General features: G+C 42.2%; 1 protein-coding gene across 7 annotated transcripts in view; it reads right to left on the bottom strand.

Annotated features, from left to right (window-relative positions):
- The window catches only part of ESRRB (estrogen related receptor beta), a 186,750-nt gene that overhangs the window by 79,191 nt on the left and 89,286 nt on the right, over nt 1-18,273 (bottom strand). The window contains exon 1 of one of the 7 annotated variants that reach the window (XM_053980338.1): nt 12,954-13,036. The exons of 5 other annotated variants lie outside the window; for them this stretch is intronic. The gene's annotated coding sequence lies outside the window, so the exon portion shown is untranslated. Of the gene's footprint in view, nt 1-1,929; nt 2,014-12,953; nt 13,037-18,273 lie in introns of those variants that run through there. One more of the 7 variants, XM_053980339.1, reaches the window with a different exon arrangement.

Below are 18,273 nucleotides of genomic sequence, written 5' to 3' on the forward strand. Positions count from 1 at the left end.
TTTCATATAGTATCTTTCTGAGATAGCTTTAAATGTTACATAGCTTCATTCTGGAGAGTATCTGTGTATGCATAAATTTATTATGCAAATACACACAATTCCCTTCTCTCACATCTCTCCTCACCATGTGCATGCACCTAGATACTGTTCCAGTAGCTTTGCTATAGGAGCCAAACTATGACTTCATACTTCCTGATCATCACTGTGAGTGGTCAGACCTTTATAGCAAACATAATGCAGTAAAGCAAAAACAAACAATCAAAAACCACTGCCTAACTAAGCCATATCATCTGCAGTCTGCACCTTGAGGCACACTCTGTCTATCAGAACATGGAAGGAAGAAGACCTCACATAGTTTTACACGTCTGCAATCTGTCCTAGCCCATATTTAAACTTGTTCTCTCTCCAGAGGTCAGGAAACCTTTGCTGATGCAACTAGGAGGGGGCCCGCCCTCTTCCAAGTAGGGACCCAAAAAGAAGCAAATTTCAGCAACTGACGGCCTGGTGTGACCCAACTGAAACCAGCCCACCCTGACGGCATGTCCTCCCCGCTGTGCTTGTTCCCTTTGCCCTTGGAATGCTATCACTTGTTATCACGCTGACTTCTCCAGATGGGGCATTTTGGCTATTGATCTGATAAATAAACAGCCTGCTCGCTCGATCAAAATGTTATTTTGCATTTCAATTACTGTTCGCTAATGCAACCTTCATCCCGCCAAGAGTGCTGCTGGCAATGACACTCGACCTGGCACAGGCGTTTGCAAGCAAATTCGGCAGCACCCGCTGCAAGCACCTAACAGGATTACCAACCTCCATTAGATGCATAGAGAGAGAAGATGATGAACAGACAGTAGTGGGCTGAAGGGGAACAGACACACAGAACAGAAGGTGTGAGCAACCTGGCCAAGGGGTAGAGTGAGGCAACATGACAGCTTTACCAGGTATTTTGACAGTGAGAGATCTTGAAAGCTAAAGATTTTTCCCTCCAGTGAACAACCCCAGCAGCTCATAGCAGATAGACTGAGCTCTCTGTGTGGGAGCCATGCAAGAGTTCAGAGCAATGGGAAATAGAAATCAATGTCTGGTGACCAGCCAGCAGTGAGCACTGCAACCCATCAGGGCAAACAGGGTCAATTCTAAAGCAACTTCTGAAGCCTAGCTCCCCCAGGGTTCAGTAGGCCCTAGAGATACATACAGCATTCTCTATCTAAACTTGCAGGGAGGAAACCCTCTTAATCCTTGCTGGGTTTTTCTGGGAAATATGACTGCCTCTTGAGAGTCTGGTGGTGATACAGGAAAAAAGGGGCATCCAGATGTGGTGCTAAAATCTCTGGTAGGTGTTGATCTCTATTGATTCAGCACTTTGTATACATCAGGGAATCCTGTTCCAAATCCACAGACTGGTTTCACTCAAACCCTGTCTACAATAAGAAACACAACCCAAATACTAAGTCAGTGAGCAGCCACCAGCAGTAAGATCAGGCATGACCACGTGGTTACGAGACAGTGGTCAGGGCTTTCACCACCCCATGCACAGATTGTCTGGATCTTACTCCCAGCTGACAAAATAATGTAACTCAAGTAAACGCATTTCTCTCAATTTCCAGAAAGCCTTTGTTGAAGATCTTTTGCCAAGCCTGGACAAATTTCTCCCATTTATAAACAGACAGATTTCAGACTGAAACTGCCAGTCATCCAGGAGTTAAAAATAAACAAACCCCTGTAACACCCTGAGATTATATAAACAAAATGCTAAGTATAACACATTGAATGAGATCAATGTGATGCATAAAGACAGGATCTATAACTCCACACACTCACACTTCATCTGCTCTGTGTGCCCAGCCTTCCAGTTCCCTCTGCCCTTGGCAAACTAAGTCAGTGTCCCACACCCATCTTTCTCTAACCAGTCTACACTGTAGATCTTACCCTCCCAGATCTGCCTCTGTGCCCAGCCTTTCTCTGTGCCCACTCTTAGGAGCAGAGTTTTGGGAATCATTCTACATGTCGATCAGCACTAGGTAACCATGCCCCAAACATAGCCCAGGGACCCACACACGTTGTGACTCCTAGTCACTGGCTCTGTGCTTATGACGTGGGGCAGTGAAGTACTCAGCCCTTAAAATGCAGCCAAAATGTCTCAAAGTCTAATTCCAACCTCAACTATAATCTTCTTATAAACTTCAGCAAATCACTGCAGCTCTCCAGGACACTGCTTCCCCCAGCTGACATGGTCCTGAAGGACCTACCCCTCAGGAACACCTTGAGAGTCAAACAGTCACTCTATGATTGAAAGAATGAAGCATGCAGATGAGTGTCATAACCAGAACGACAGATAGATAAATTCTATGCTCACATGACGTCCTCTGCTCCAGGTTATCAGCAGAATTTGAACCTCTTTCTGCAGCACCACAGCTCTCCAGTTTGCCTGTATTAAGCAGTGTGAGTAGCTAGTGTTTTCCTGCATGCAAGCTAGCCAGAGGAAGAAAACACTGGCTTTGCAAATCTGTTTCTATAATACACACCAATTCTGACCTCCTCCTACACCTCATCATACTTTAAGCCCAGACCCCGGTGACCCAGTCTACACAATAACCTAATCTCTAATACTGCCTAATCCTATCTCCATCTCCCCACATGCTATTTCACTCACCAGCTGCCTCCTGATCACACCTCCATGCAACCCATTTTTCTAGTCTCCTTTGCAATTATACTTCAAGTTTTTAATCAAAAATCCATTTTTTTGCTTAAAAATGTTGTTCTGTTTCATTGCAGAACTAAGTCAATTTTGGAAATGTTTTTACTGTAGACTTTTCAAAACAACTCCAAAAAAATTAGGTGTTTAACTTTGCTTTGCTCCTAGCATTTTGTTTAGCCTGTCATGTGTTTTTTCATGTTGTTTGATGAACTAATCACACACTGTTTAAGGAGCATAATGAAACAAAATATTGTAACTTTCTTTGAAATAAATTTTATTGGAATTTCTACTTTGCCTAGAAGTTTAGGTTGCAGTCAGATTTGTGATGAAATAACATTGTAAACCAACAAATATTCTTGAACCAAGATTCTAATGTCCATGCAGCTCCGCTCCCTGTGTTTTCCACGCAGCCCTGCTTGTGCTTCACTCAGTAAGTTTCTTTTTCTCTACTCATATGTATTCAGAAATATCTATGTTCTAATGTACGCAGAAATGTTTTGACACTTCTTGCTATCTTCTTTAGCTAGGCAACATAGAGAGACTGAGATTGGGAAACAAACTGCATCTAAATCATCTGAAAAGGTGGAATTCTACATAAAAGTTCTGGAAATTCAAGAGTACCACAAAATCTGTGCCACCAACTCATATAAAATCATTATCCTGTATAACTCAGAGATTAACCATGAGTCAAGGAACATCCTGCAGCCAAAAATCCCTCCCTGATTTGAAAGCTGAGTGCTGTTGGAGAAACAGAGTTCCACTTTTCCATCTGGTGCCATTTAAGCTTTACCCCATTCCTTCTGCATCACAATGAAATCCCTGCTGGCATGTGATCAGAAACTCTGAAACCCTGGCTGCCTATCAGTTTACAAAAATTGACCTGGACATTCTATCCACTTTGATGAGGGCCTGAATGAAACTTCTTTCTCATTCACTTCTGGTAAGAAGTGCTACTTCTTAGCATCTCTGTGACCCACAAAAATGCTTTCTTTTACAGCTTGCTGAGGAAAAAATGTTGGAATTGAGTATCTTACCTGACACCTAAACCTTACCAAGAATTTTCTAGCTACAGGGGAAATAAATCAGAAGTAGTTGTTACAGTATCCTGGTTCTTCATTTAAGCCTTGATCCAACTCCTATTGAAATCAAATTGTAATTTCTATTGATCTGAACACGAACTGGACCTCAGGATCTGAAAAGCCACCTGAATGTCCAACAGTGCAGCTATCCCATGACCTTTCCTGCATTTCTGGAGAATTGGTTTCTAGTGTTTAACTACTCCTTCTCCAAACACACTTTTATTTCAAATGTTCCTGGGAAGGAAAGGAAGGCAAACTTTTCCCAATAGAGGACTTTCTCAGGAATTCCCACTTACACTAACAAACACCCTTCTCCTGCCAGTCACACTGCACAGATTGATGGCCCTACCCACACATTGCAAATCACAGGGTACAGTACATCCATTCATACATCTCCATCTCCAGGTGACATTCATTGGCCGGAGCATCTCTTGGAAGTCATGTGCTGCCAGTTCTAACAGGCTTCTCTGCTCTGATCAGTTCACTTCAGAGAGGAAATTCAACAATGACAGGCTTCTTTAAAACATCTAATATGAATTTGTTTATTTCCTTGGATTCATCCTAAGCAGATAAATAAAAACTCTAAATGCCTCTGACAATTTTCCTGCTTGCAAAGAGGAGGCAAATTCTGTTCATGTTAAAGCAATCTTCTCACTTCCCACTTTTCCAACCTGGAAATAGCATTACTCTCAAACCAGAATGAATTTAAGGAACCCAAGTTAGTCTTCCCTTTTTTTTGTGCATAATTTAGCTGAGGTGTTTAAGTTCTTGACAAATCTGCAAACACTTTAATGTTCCTCTGCTCCTGCAGAACTGCTGGATAGGGTTTCAGGCCACAAGTTGTTGAGAGAGTGCCTTGTAATATGCTCCTTCCAAATAAAAAAAAAAAAAAATAAACTGTCAAATTTGGTACAGCAAAAACCTCACTCAACTACAAGGTGAGCTCCCTCCAAAGATACTTACGGCCTGAAACCCTCCTGGAGGCATACACAACCTGTTGGATAAGGGACCAGATCTTAAGTAGGAAGCACATTTCCTGAAAACCTATAGTCTTTGATCAGTTTGGAAGACTAAAACAAAAATAGGAGTTGTTTTGTCCAGCTTCAACAGTGAACAGGGAAAAATAAGGGTTTAGCAAAAGCACTGGCTTGCAAACCAGAGCCATTATTAAGGGCCGGTAGTCTTCCACCAATCCAGATAAATTAATTTTGGTCACACCTAGTTAAAAAACAGCACAAAGGCATGTTTTAAAATGCCACTTTGCATTACAATCTCTTGCTTCACATTATGCCTGGGGATGCCTGAGCTAAAGTATCAGTAAAAAAGGAAGAGGAGTTATGGATTCTGGTGTATCCCATCAGAGCAGTGTTTATTCTAATCAATCAACTGAAAAAATTGTAGCTGAGAGTAATTATTAATAATCAAGTAAAATTGGATTATTTCTCTGCACTGCAGTGTCATCTGGATGGGAAGGCTGGTATAGAAGTAAAGTTCATCAGTGCAAGCTACTGAAATAAAATTGCTGACCTCAGCAGTTCATCAAAGAAGGCGGAAAAAGGAATCTCAACCATGCATATGGTAGACTATCTATAGAGCACAAAGACTAGCTAAAATAATTACTTGAAGGTGGCTCAACGGCTGAGCTCAGGCATTGAATCAATCCAGCTGTATATCCAAGTAAGAGTAGCAAGACCTAGTGCCAAAATCTTCCATTTCTGAGGTATCTGGTTTTGTGATTCCTCATTCCTGAAAGCACAGTCAGCTCCCTCTCAAAAAATGCACTTCTTGAGAGGAAGGGTCTCAAACTGTCTCTGGATATGTTGCGTCCTCTGTGTAGCTGTGGTTGAGGCTGATTTTATACTCAAGGAATGCAACTGAAAAATGTATCATAAAGGACCTCTCTACTGAACATTTTGCAATATACTGAAGTCAGGAGATCTGCTGTTACTCTGCCTAACCAACCTTAACATGCCATTGCACAGAGAGGGTCACAAACACAAATACTGAATTGTAACTGCAAAACATGCACTTTTACTGCAAAACCAATGGCTCAGTCAACTTCACTCACAAACACATAGGTGCAATTATATTAGTCATTTGTGTCCAGGAGTGCCTTGCCTATGCAATCAAATGGGTATCTTGTAAATACTTTGCAAACACAAATTAAGAGCCTCCACTGAAAAAAAAAAGGCAGACATGATAACAATGGCCAGACTGGGTATAACTCAGTAAAGATTCCTTGTAAAAAATGGAATTGTACCAGTTCAAAAATTTAAGGCAGCAACTCCTAGAACACTATACTCCTGGCAACAAGAAATAGTACCCAGCTGCAGGGGCAATACAATACTGCTACTGAAGGAGGCAGAACTTGGAGTTTTCTGACATCTGTGTGTGCAAGACTTCAGCCATAAAACTGAATTAACACAGCAAGCATTTTGTGTTTAACAGCTTACTAATTACATTTTTAAATTAAATATTTACTCCTATGCTTGAGTATAGCACCCAACAGAATCTAAGATTAGTTGCTCCTCCATTTATATTAAAAATTTCTTAAATTAAAATAATTCTTTATTTTAAAAGGGTCATGGAGAATCTGGAGAGTTTCTTCCCCTCCCTGTCCCCCCTCCAACTGGTTGCTCCACAACCCCCACTACATATCATACAGGAATATGGGATCTGAAGAATGAAGGTTAGATATAAAATGAATGTACATATCTACTCCACCTAGTCTAACAGTCCCCAGGGCTGGCTTTTACATATCATTTGGAGCAAAAAGCTGCCTTCACTGTCCCACTGCAAAGACCAGTTGGATCAGTCCTGAAAAGTTTTGATAGTGTGTATCATCTGCCAGAGCAAAAGCATACTATTTCTTCTGCAATGTTAGCGTCTGCTTTAAGCAGCAGCCCACAGAGCAGGATGAAGAAATTAGAAGAGGAAAAGACAATTCTATATAAAAAGCATGTCAAGTTCTGTTTGCATGCGAAGAAGGGGCTAAGCCTGTTTTGAGGTTCACTTTGTTCTCCATGGTTTGTGCAAGGCATCAATCAAACAATCTTCTCTCTTTCCTCTTTTTTTTTTTTTCCCTGGGACCCACTGCAGGAATATCATGCCCAGGATCTTGTTTAAATCCACTACTCCTCTCTGTCAAGCCAATTCTTCCAATCCTCCTCCCAAGGCCCCCCTCAAGACACCCCCTCCTTCTCTCCCCGAAAAGGGGCCTTCTGAGCTCGTTTTGCTAATGTATTCTCAAACCAAATTAGGGGCTCTGACTCTCGGTGAAGTTCGTGAGTTAGTTGCCGCGATGCACTGAATTAAAGATACCATCTCGGACTCAAATCAGATTAGAGCCCACACACACACATGCAAAAGCCCACTTTCTAATCAATTTTATAAAGGGCCTTCAGCAGAGATACACTAATGGTATTGAGCTAAGATCTTTAAACTAAGTCTGCAAGAAGTCTGCGGAGATAAAACACACACTGTATTAAAGAGAAAGCTCTTCACTGTGCCCTTCCCACCAAGAACCCTGTGCACATTGGAAGAGCACCTCAAAATACAAAACAGCTCTCCTGAACCTGAGATGTTCTCTCACATCCTCCTCTCCTCTTCCTACTTCAGACCTTTAAATTCCTTCTTTCATTCACTTCCTGTCAAATGGCTGCAGAAGGTCCCTGCACAGAGGGCAGAGGAGACAGGGGAGCTACACAGCCATGAAACATCTTAAGAATTAGACATAATGAGAGCACATGAACCTTTTAGGCCTGCCACATGAATCTGTAAGAAGTAGGCAAGGTGAAAAATTAGCTGACCAGCTTCAAGGAGGGCTCCTACTTCAACACAGGTGCCCTGCAGTTACACACAAGATGCTGGGCACTGACCTGGTGCTGGGCACATACAACTGAGATGCCACAAGAGCCACGTCCTGAGAAAGATGTGACTAAATGTATGCCAAAGGACTCCTTTCAGAGAGCAGCTGCTCTACATGCCCAGCATCTTCACATCCTTCTGTCCTCATCTCTCTGTTTAGCAGTGGAAGTTCTCATCTATAGCAGCAGGTTTCCTTCTCTGAAACCAACATTCTGACATGAAAATTAATGTTGCGTAAGGTGGTCCACAGAAGGTGACGATGAAAGGGAGACAGAAGGGTTTATTAAAGAAGCTGCAACTAAATATTTAATAGACCAGCTATTGCTCTATCACCACTAACCAGATAATAAGGCTATCACTGAATACTCTGGTTATGCCAGGTTTTCTGTGTCAGATCATGGAATAATCTTCTGCTTTGTTTTAATATTTTCAGTAAAAATATCTCAAAACATTTGAAAAAATTAGAAATCCAAGTCTCAGACCCCAATATTAGACTTTACTTGCTTTCTAGGATGCCATTTCTAACAAAAGGACAAGAGGATGCTTCCTAAGGTAACAGAAAGTGTGTATTTAAGCAAAAGATTATTTTCACTCAGAACCGACAACAACACAAAGACATAGTTTTGCTTCAGCACAGCTAGGAAAAAATCACTGCAAAACTGAGATTCACCAGCTTTCTCTAAGCAAAGTAAAGCTTAGCTAGGAAAAGTAAAAAGTAAAGCACAGCTAGGAAAAAAATCACTGCAAAAACTGAGATTCACCAGCTTTCTCTAAGCAAAGTAAAGGGACCTCAGCAAGAAAACTGTGACAGATAGGGGTCTGACTGCTCTGCACAGAAGCCTTGCTGAGAAAAGTTTTTCAGAGCTCAGAGGGGCTTCCTTGAGACAGCTTCAGGACTCACACCACTGTGGAGTTCTACAATGATCATGTGCTGAGGATGACACCAGTTTTCAATGCCATTAACCTTTCCAGCCTAATGAAATGGGTCTATTGGCTGCAGTGGCAGCAAGGAGCCCCTTGACTCTGGCAGGCTCCTCAGGACAGGTTATCGAGGTTGCAGAGTGTTACTGCTCCACTTCTATTTGCAGGCTGCAGCTAATTGATGCCAGACCTGAAAGGAGTAGGCAATGCCAGCCCCAGTGTTGTACTCCAACATCATATTGATCCTTGGGAGCAGGGACTTGGGTCTGTGCCCATTGATCTGCTGTGTCACAGGCAGCGTTCTTCCAGGAACATACCCTGGGCAGCAGAAGCACACAACTGGGAGAAAGAGGAAAGTTCCTCAGATGGAAAAGCATATAGACCACTCTAGGGCTGATACTACCCCTGTGACTTAGAAAGAACCAGATCTGGGATGGAGCCTGAAGCTTTTGTGCTGTTTTTTTCTCCAGCTGGGAAAAGACAGGCATAACAGCCCTCCCAAGAGTGGGTGACAACTGCTGTACTCTAAGGGCTGATACTTAGGAGTCCCTTCCTTCCCCTCTAGCTGTTGAACTTTGACTAGTGGTGAGGGCAGAAAAGGGGTGGGATGCAAATCTGGTATTATGGGATATGGCCACAAGCACACACAGCATGTGGAGCAAGGGAGGGAGAAATGGGTACCTTTGAGTCCTGCATCAAGCCATCCTGACAACACAGCCCATGGATATTTCAGTCTGGGAGTTCCAGAGAACTACAAATCAGACCCACATTCACATGTGACTTTAAGAGTATCTGTTGAGATTTACCCTGCAGTGCTCAGTCCACCATACTTCATTAATTTCAAACCTGCTACAGGGGTGTCACCAAACTTAAGCGCCCAACATATTAGAATCTAAATTATACCCTTAAAATTGTTAAAATGGCATTAAACACAGAAAATAATGCACATTAAAAAAGTAATTTTTGTCTTCTGTGTTTGTTTCATGCTCTTAAACTTTGATACCAAACGTCCTTCTAATGCTGAGGGAAAAAAATTTGCATTAAGAAACAAAACAGTAATTATTTTCACACACCTTCCTCGCTGTCTTTTACAAATTGCTGCTATATTTTTTTTCAAATACCCAGTGTATGTTTTCAGTGTGAAAAGTATACAGGAAGGATATATTCAGGACTTGGCTTCATGTCTTACATGAAACTCTAGTTCCATTTTGTACACTCACTCATTGGAAAATAAAGAAAGGAAAGAAGAGCTGCCAAGCAGCTGGCCTTAGGAGCTTTGAGATGCATTGTCCATGTGCACCTTACCCAGGGAGTTTTTCTCTGTGTGTAGACCTCATGGAACAGCACAAACCTACCACAGTACCTCAATATTCAAAGGCAGAGGAACAGTGCAGGAGACAGAACACACATACAGAAATACATTTTGAAAAAAATTAATTATTGTTAACATCTTTAACAATGTAGGGCTACACATATTCTGTGTGACATCCAATAATATCTACTTCACCTGGAGGTCACTCTGGAGCCTACTATTACACAAGATGACAATCTTTGGATAGGAATCATCGATTTCTTTGGAACTTTTGACTACAGGAAAGACAAGCTGAGGAAACCTAGACTTCTGCACAAGAAGGGACAACAAGAATTCTTATATCTGACAAGTTCAGTGATGTCTCAGTTCTTAAAGAGCAATTTCCTCCTCTGTCATTACAGAAACAGTTTGTCACATTTTCGCTCCAGTGAATATTTCAGAACAGCTAGAACTGAATCCAACACGTGGAAAAGGATCTCCTACAATCCCAAACAAGCATCATACTCTCATTGCTGCACTTCAGGGTCAGTGATGTGTGGTCCCATTTTCCTGGGAAATTGAGGGTAGGCTGCTGAATAGCACCCTGTCACAAAAAGGTAAGTGCTGCCGAGGCAGCAGTCTCCAGACAGGTGAAGATGCAATGTTAGTGTTTGAATCACAGCCATTAGGTGGGGAAGGAAGGAACTGGGAAGTAGCATTTCTGTTGTGGAGATCATTATGCCTTGCTTGGGTCTGAACAGAGCCCTATGATTGCAGGGCAAACAGATGGTGAACAGAGACTTGTTGAAGCCTCACAGTACAGAGACTTCCAGTGCCAGCCATCCACGGGCCGCCTCCTCTGGTGCTGGCACCAAGGAAAGTTTCCTTATTAGAACTTCCTTTTAGAAGAGCCTTTGGCCATGGGGGTCCTAAATTTGACAAGTAAAGGGTGATACTGCAGAACTGCCCAGGAGATAAACCTAAATAGTAGCTTGGCCCTCCTTACTGACCTGGGAAGTAATTAAACCATCAATATTGGCTTCTTCAGGTTACAAAGCTTCCGGAATAGCAGAGTATATAGCAGAATATATCATTCACACTGGTAGAATTCAAATACTTTAACTTATCCAGTCTAAGGCAAAGCAACACTGTAGATTAGGGGGAGGTGAGGCTGAGGTGAGAGGAGAAGTGAACCTTGAGTGGCTCTAACAGGCATGTGATGCAGTCTTGGGAAGCCAATTTCACTAGTGAGACAGAAACAATGAGAAGAAGATGGGAATCATGGGGGCAAAGGGGATGTAGAAGAGAAATTAACTCAGAAAACTCTAAAATCTGTCAGAAACAGAAAAATAAGTTCCAATAATATTAAGTCAAAGGCAATCTGGATCAGACTGATGCAGATACACCTCAAAAAGAAAAAGCCAACAGGTAAGCAGGAGAAGCAAGAAAAACATTTTGTCATTTATGACTTTGGCACAGAGTAAGAATAGACACAGGACACAGACAGTGTGATACAGATGCTGCCAAGATTAAAAGGTCTCTGAAATTAGTGCTTATGCACACACTGCAACACACAGAGATCTCCTCATCAAGAAGGATGTTTTTGCAGAAAAATGTGCTCACTTTGTGGGCTTCCAAGAGTGATGTATGTATTTCATTTATTGGTAGGGACATAATACCTAAAAAAACAAAACAAAACAAAACAAAACAAAACAAAACAAAACAAAAAAAAAAAAAAAAAAAAAAAAAAAACAAAAAAAAAAAAAAAACAAACCAAAAACCTCTCTTTAACAGCAACAACAACAGCAAAAAAAACCAAGAAAATCTGCAAAAACTTTTTTATTTGCTCCAAAACTTCCATTATAAATACATTTGAACAGTTTTCAGGATTTATTTTACTTCATGATGTATGTTTGATTTTGCTTCAGTTATTTTAAGCAAAAGATTATTTTCACTCAGAACTGACAACAACACAAAGACATAGTTTTGCTTCAGCACAGCTAGGAAAAAAAATACATCCATTTTCTCTGGCTAAAATTTTAGCACTACCTTAAGGAAGTTAGGAGAAAAAACCTTAAAATGCTGTAGCAATAATCTCCACTCAGTGGGAACATGAACCAGACAGCAGAAGAAAGTCCTGGGCAGGAGAAACATCCACTTGACTGTCTGCAAGGAAAGGAAGGAAGGAAACAGGGGAAGTTTCCCTCTGCCAGGCCAGAAAGCAATAACTCAACACTCTGTGAGCACTGCAGGATTTGGGGAGCCTGTGCTGCCATCTTCAGGGATGCTCTCACCTTTCTGTGACCCAAAATCACAAATGAAGGAAAACAAAACCACAAAGAATAAGGAAGAGAAAGATGAGGTATCAGCTCTGCTCGTTTACCTCTGGGATTGCTGGTTGCCTGGCTCACAGAGAAACATGGAAATTAAAATTGGAAAAGCCAAATAAATCCTGCCTAGACCACATGCATCCCCAGGCTGCACTAAAGCTAACTAATCATTGCTGTTTCACCCTGTCCGATTTCTCTCTCCTCTTCTAATGCAGAGTGGGATTATTCACTGCGCCTCGATGGCTGATGCTCAGTCAATGCTAACTAACCATCTCTCAGAGTGAGAGACCCCCACCCTTTCCCACAAGGCTGAATTAAAAGGAGTTAATTGAGAAGCCCACAGGCTTCTCAAGAACAAATCACAGGTATTCCAGAAACGCATGTATCTGTCACTCTTCCTCAGACAAAACCATGAGATTTGAGATGTTGTGGGGGCATGTACTGCATAATAACAATGTTACATTGAAGAGGACAAACCCAATTCTCATTGTTTCTGACCTAGTGGACATGTGCCTATCTTGAATCTTTTTAAAGTGCTTTCTGATATGTGCATTTCTCCCATTTTTTCCCTGCTACAACCCATTCCACACTGTTGTAAATTCTTTGCCTCTTCTCTTACTTCTTACCTTGTTACACATTCCTTACATTTTTCAAATTGCTTTACAGGCTTCCAGCCACAGAGCCCTCATGGATCAAATATTACACAACAAAAACCAATCCACTAATATTGCATTTTGAAGCTGAAGATCATGTTGTTCCCTACTTACTATGCTAGGACAGGACTTTCTTTGCTGGTCAAAATATTGACTGAATGAGTACTGTATTCTCCAGATCTCTCTTGTCCTCTGGCCTCACTGTCCCCACACCCTCAGCAAATATGACTGCTTCATCTTCTCAATTCATCTAAATGACAAAAGAAGAAATAACATTTTTATTCAAATTAATCACCAAGTATTTGCTCCTACTTAGGTCAGGATAATTCCTGAAGGTTACAGTATAAAACACTATTATTGTATTTTATTAACATTAAAATCCATTTTTGCATAAAGCTTTTGGCTTGTACTTTATTTCACCTAGGTTACAGTTATTACTTCACAAAATGGAAGAGTTCCTTTTCTATCTGCTCAGGTCATTGTAAAAAAATACACTAGAAATTATGATTTACAGTGACTAAGAAGCAACATGCAGTATGTTTCACCCACATGGCTACTCAAAATTGTATACACATTAGGAGACCATTTCACTCATCCTATCTCTGAAGCCTAATACAGCAGCTCTTCTGCTGTGTACAGCCAGAGCTTCTGAAGCAAAAAAGAGAATAGTTTGTCCCATTAAAGCTATAACGGAAAATAAGGAAAAATGTAAATGTCCGAGCTGAAATTTAATCAGAACACTGGAATCCACCTAATAATCAATACTGTAATGCCAAGATGGGCACCAGGGACACAGGACAACCCTGATCTCAGGCTGAGGTGCCAGCTCTCAGAGCAAAGAATTTTTGGTCAGCAATACCAACTCTTGCCCGACCTTCCACGTTTGCTTGCTTGGTTCCTGCTCAGCTTTGCTAACCCTCAAGAACACTCAGGATCACAATTTAGCATAAGTGTGAATGAAAGAGGAAGGAAAATGAAATGGTTTACTCTGAACTGTGGAGACTCTTACTAAAAAAGTTGACTGAACATAGTAGAAAATTGTCCATTTGTTGACAGATTATTTTAATCATTCCACAAAATTTAACAGACAGTCAATGCCTCACATTGTCCTGGTCCTTTCTGTGATCCATCACATGCACCCAGCTTGGTCCATCTGTTTTGCTTGTTTCTCAAACATGCACCTGCCTTCCCCATGCTGTCCCTCACTTCTCTCAACCAACTGGCTGATGTTGTCTTGCAGACAATGCCTGCAATGCCTCTCTCTACAAGACCTACATCTACTGAGAACACTGGCAGAGAGCAACTCACTAATGATGGGTGAGGTGTGCAATGAAGGATTCATGCTTCATCTTTCTGAAATCTGTACAAAACATAAACGCACTCAGTCTATAAAACTGGACGGATTGGTTTTCTTTTCCCCAACATAGGCCTGCTGCTGGTCTGAGGGAAGATTCCTTCTGGTTCCTTCTTCCACACCAAGTCAGAGCTGTCAAATCCTTCATCTTTGGAGCTTTCTGACCTCTACCTCGGTGCCTTTTCTGCCGATCCCTTTCCCTATTCACAGCACACTTCCCAGGGCAGTACCGTGTTTCACCACATCCCTAATACAGGGAGCGCACCGCAGCCTGAGCCCTGGGAAGAGAAATTCCCTGTATGGTCCTGGAGTGAACCTGCAGATCTGCTGCTCCACACCTCTGAAGCTCTGTGACTGCTCCCACGAGGAGCTGCAGAGGCACAGGGGAGGTGTGTTTAACACTGGGGGCGTGGATGCTGCTGCAAGGGAGGGTATGAAAGGCAGACTGTAGGAAATAGCAGTGGCTACTGCGGGCCACCACAGGGGAGCATGAACAGAGCCAGCAGGAGACAGCTTATCCATGCTGTGCTTTGGTCTATGCAGTAATGCCAGCCTCTCACTTTCATAAGTGCTAAATTCACATAAAAATGTTTTTTTTAAAACCCACCACAGGCGATTAAGCTGTGATCTAGATTAATTAGCTGCCATATTTCATTTTTAAAATCAGAACTGGCCTGTGCTGACACCAGGGAAACTTATAATATTTTCACTCGTACCTAACTGCCTCTGATTTTTCACGCTGCCTAGAACTGAGAGGCTGCTCCCAGCCTCACCCATCCATACCAGGCAAGTGCCTGCACCTACTGCAGGCACCCATCCAGGGTGCTGGGGTGAGGGTGGAGGACCAGGGATCTCCTAATGAAGTGCTGACCCTGGTGTAACCTGTGTGCCCCAAGTAGCATTGCTTCAGTGTTGAAAACAAAAGATCAATGAATTGTATAATGCACTTTTACTGCTGTTAATTTTTTCTGAGTGCTGCTGTTTTGTGTCTCCTGGAAGCTAACAGGACCCTTTGGCCACAAAGCAATATTTACTCTATCCTGGCAGCTGGGCTGCTGGAGGCAAAAGATGCATCCTTGCTCCCCAAATGATAAGGAAATGTCAGAATGCACATCATGAAAAGGACATATCTGATAGAGGCTCAGCACCACTGCATGCAAACATGGCTCAGCCCTAGCTCCTACTCCTGTGACGTTCTTCCACTTTGCTCCTTCAAATCCTTCCAGAAAGCAGGAAGTAGGCAACAATACTGTTTAAGCAAGATCTCACAACTGACTTTTTCAAAACTGATTTTTCAGGTGGTAGGCTCTCTTGTCCAGCACTATATTGCTCCCTGTCCACTAAAACTGTAACTCCTCAGAACAAATGCTGTTCAACTCACCTCCACAAAATACCTTTTAGTCCTGATGACACTTTAAGTAAATGTTTGCTCAGAAAGCCCAGCCCCAAATCTCCAATCCCTACTGAAATTCTCTCATGGATTTAATATGTTCACACTCCTGTTATTTGTTTTATGTACTATCTTTATAGAAGTCATCCTTACAGCACCTTCCTTAAGCCAAGGAGGTACTCTGAGACTCAGTTCTGTGAGAAGCATCTCCTGCAACAGAGACAGAGCTTCATGGAAGATAACCTTGCTTGCTTTAGCATAGCTGGAGACACAAGAGGTGTGCAAACGGTGAATGCAAAAGGCACATAGGCGAGGTAGCAAATTAATTTACACCAAGAAGACAGACAGCATGCTACTCTCATGTCCATTGGCATATGCAGTATTTATATGAATAATGATGCAAAGTATTCCTCAAAACCAGGTAAAACACAGAACTTTCCATTCCTTCCCTGTCTCTGTGTACAATTTCTAGAGCAAGCACTGTACAACTGTAAAGAGCTGCCAGAACAGGAACTATATAGCAATTCCATCAGCTCACGAACTTCTCAAGTAGAAGAGGTTTGCCATGTGCTCTGTTCCCTCCATTCCACTAAGCAGGAAGGACTTCAGGTAAAAGTTGGGGAAAGTGAAACCCTCTCTTGTATCACACTGCAAAAGCCAAAAGGTAAGCAACCCATAATCCTGCAACTCAACATGAAGACTTGAAACTGTATTAATACCCAGCAGTGGCCAGTAGAACATGCCAGAAAACTTTTTAGAATTGATTAGTGGTCCCCGGTTCTCTCATTTTCCAGCTCACTAACTGAGCTTTTTCTCTGGGCGATATCCTGCAGTATCTCTAACCCCATGAAAAACATCAGTTAAGATTTTCCTTCTTCCACACCAAGTCAGTGTTCCTCTAATTTGCCCTAGCCGATGTGCAGAGTTCCACTCCCATCCCACCCCACAGCAATGTGTCATTCCTGCCTTTTCCACTGGAGCAGAAGTGCAGCACAGGCCTCCTACCAGCTGCCAATATGTATCTTTCTTCTCTAGTTGCAGGGGTGCTAAACACACTGCAATAAATCTCCTCATCCCAAGGGAGCAGTTCTCTTTCTTCGGGCCCCATGATATTATACACAGCAGCTCTTCCTGATGTCAGAAGCTCCATTTCAATGCTCCTCTCCTCTCTGAAAGATCCTGCTGCTTTATGTCTTACCGCAGGGCAATTTGCTCCCATCACCACCCAGCTTTCAGATTCCCCACCATGGGGGTAGGCTGTGCTTTCAGCCAGTGACAGGGTCATGACAGGCAGAAGGGACCTGTGTACTTGTGTGGGCAAGCTTTTCATGCGTACCTCTTCCTCACCTCACAAGGATGTTGATCACTACTTTCACCTTGCAGCACAAAGACAAAACAAGAGAGTTGGCAAATGTGAAGGAAAGTCCGTTTCCAGTGCGGCAGCCGAATGGTGCATGCTGAATTAGAAAGCTGGGAGAGAAACAAAGCAGTAGTTTTGTAAGATTTGACCCCAGTTTTTAAGCCAATTCTCATTCAATTTTAGCAACAGAAACCCGTGTATGTGCTAGCAGAATCTTTCTTCCTCCTCTTTGATCTCTCTTTCTCCTAAAGATGTTGTATTCAAATTCCGTCTTTTTGCAGGAAGTAATGGTTGTGTGTTTTCAGAGGATCTTCAGAAAAGTTAAATGAGAAAAGGTGTGAGGAAAATCCGTCTTCTACAACACCTCACACAAAAGCCTTAGTCACAAGCCAAAATGCAGCCACAGTGACAGGACCTTGCCACTGGCTTTTTGGCCACCATTTCTCTGTTCCAGCCTGACCTCAAGCTCCATGGCGCAGGTTCTACCCTTGCTAGTCCTTCCCCCAGCGCACCATCTCCAATCAAACATAGCTCCAACAGTGTTCACTGGAAGTACACTGTTTACAATCCAAAATGCTCAAGATCATTCTGAATGATCAACTCTCCTTCTGATCTCGTGCAGAGCAGTAGAATATTGTCTGACATTGCATCTTCCATTTCCTTGCAGCATCAGAGTTCTCAGGATACTACAGAATCAGATGGTACTAAACTTACACTTCCTACCCACAGGGAGGTTTTGCTTAAGGCATGATTTGTTACATTTGCCTTCTTCTTTATCTTGATTTTATCTATTGCTATAAAGATGCAATTGCTACTCAACTTGATGGCATTATATATATAGATACCTTAAAAGAAACTTAAAACCAGAGCTGAGTCTCTTCTTCCCGGCCTTGCAGTCTTCTCCTTTGCACGGGAGATGGGTTTCATCCATATTCCATGGGTTTCATCCTCACAAATTTGGCAAAGGGCATTCTTCTCTGGAGATCTCTGGAATTCTCCACGTGCTAGAATGCTTCTTTGGAGTCCTGCTTTACTCACCTCTGGTGTGTTTTTATCTGGATAATATTCTTTGCAACTTCAGCGAGTTCACACTTCACCTGCTCTCACACCTCATTTGGCATTTTGTCCTCTGTGTATTTTAGCAATGCATCAAACTGCTCCCCAATTATCACTATGCTGCCTTCTCCAACGTACTCCAAATTATTCCCAAAGGGGTGAAAGAATCATTTCGTGTGTTAGAAGCATGAAACCTGAACTCTGAAAGAATCAGCCAGTGATCTGAGGCACTAATAGCACCTGGCAGAGGTTTATGGAAAGAAAATTGCTTGTT

This window comes from Vidua macroura, chromosome 6 (assembly GCF_024509145.1).
Source record: "Vidua macroura isolate BioBank_ID:100142 chromosome 6, ASM2450914v1, whole genome shotgun sequence".
NCBI lineage: Eukaryota > Metazoa > Chordata > Aves > Passeriformes > Viduidae > Vidua > Vidua macroura.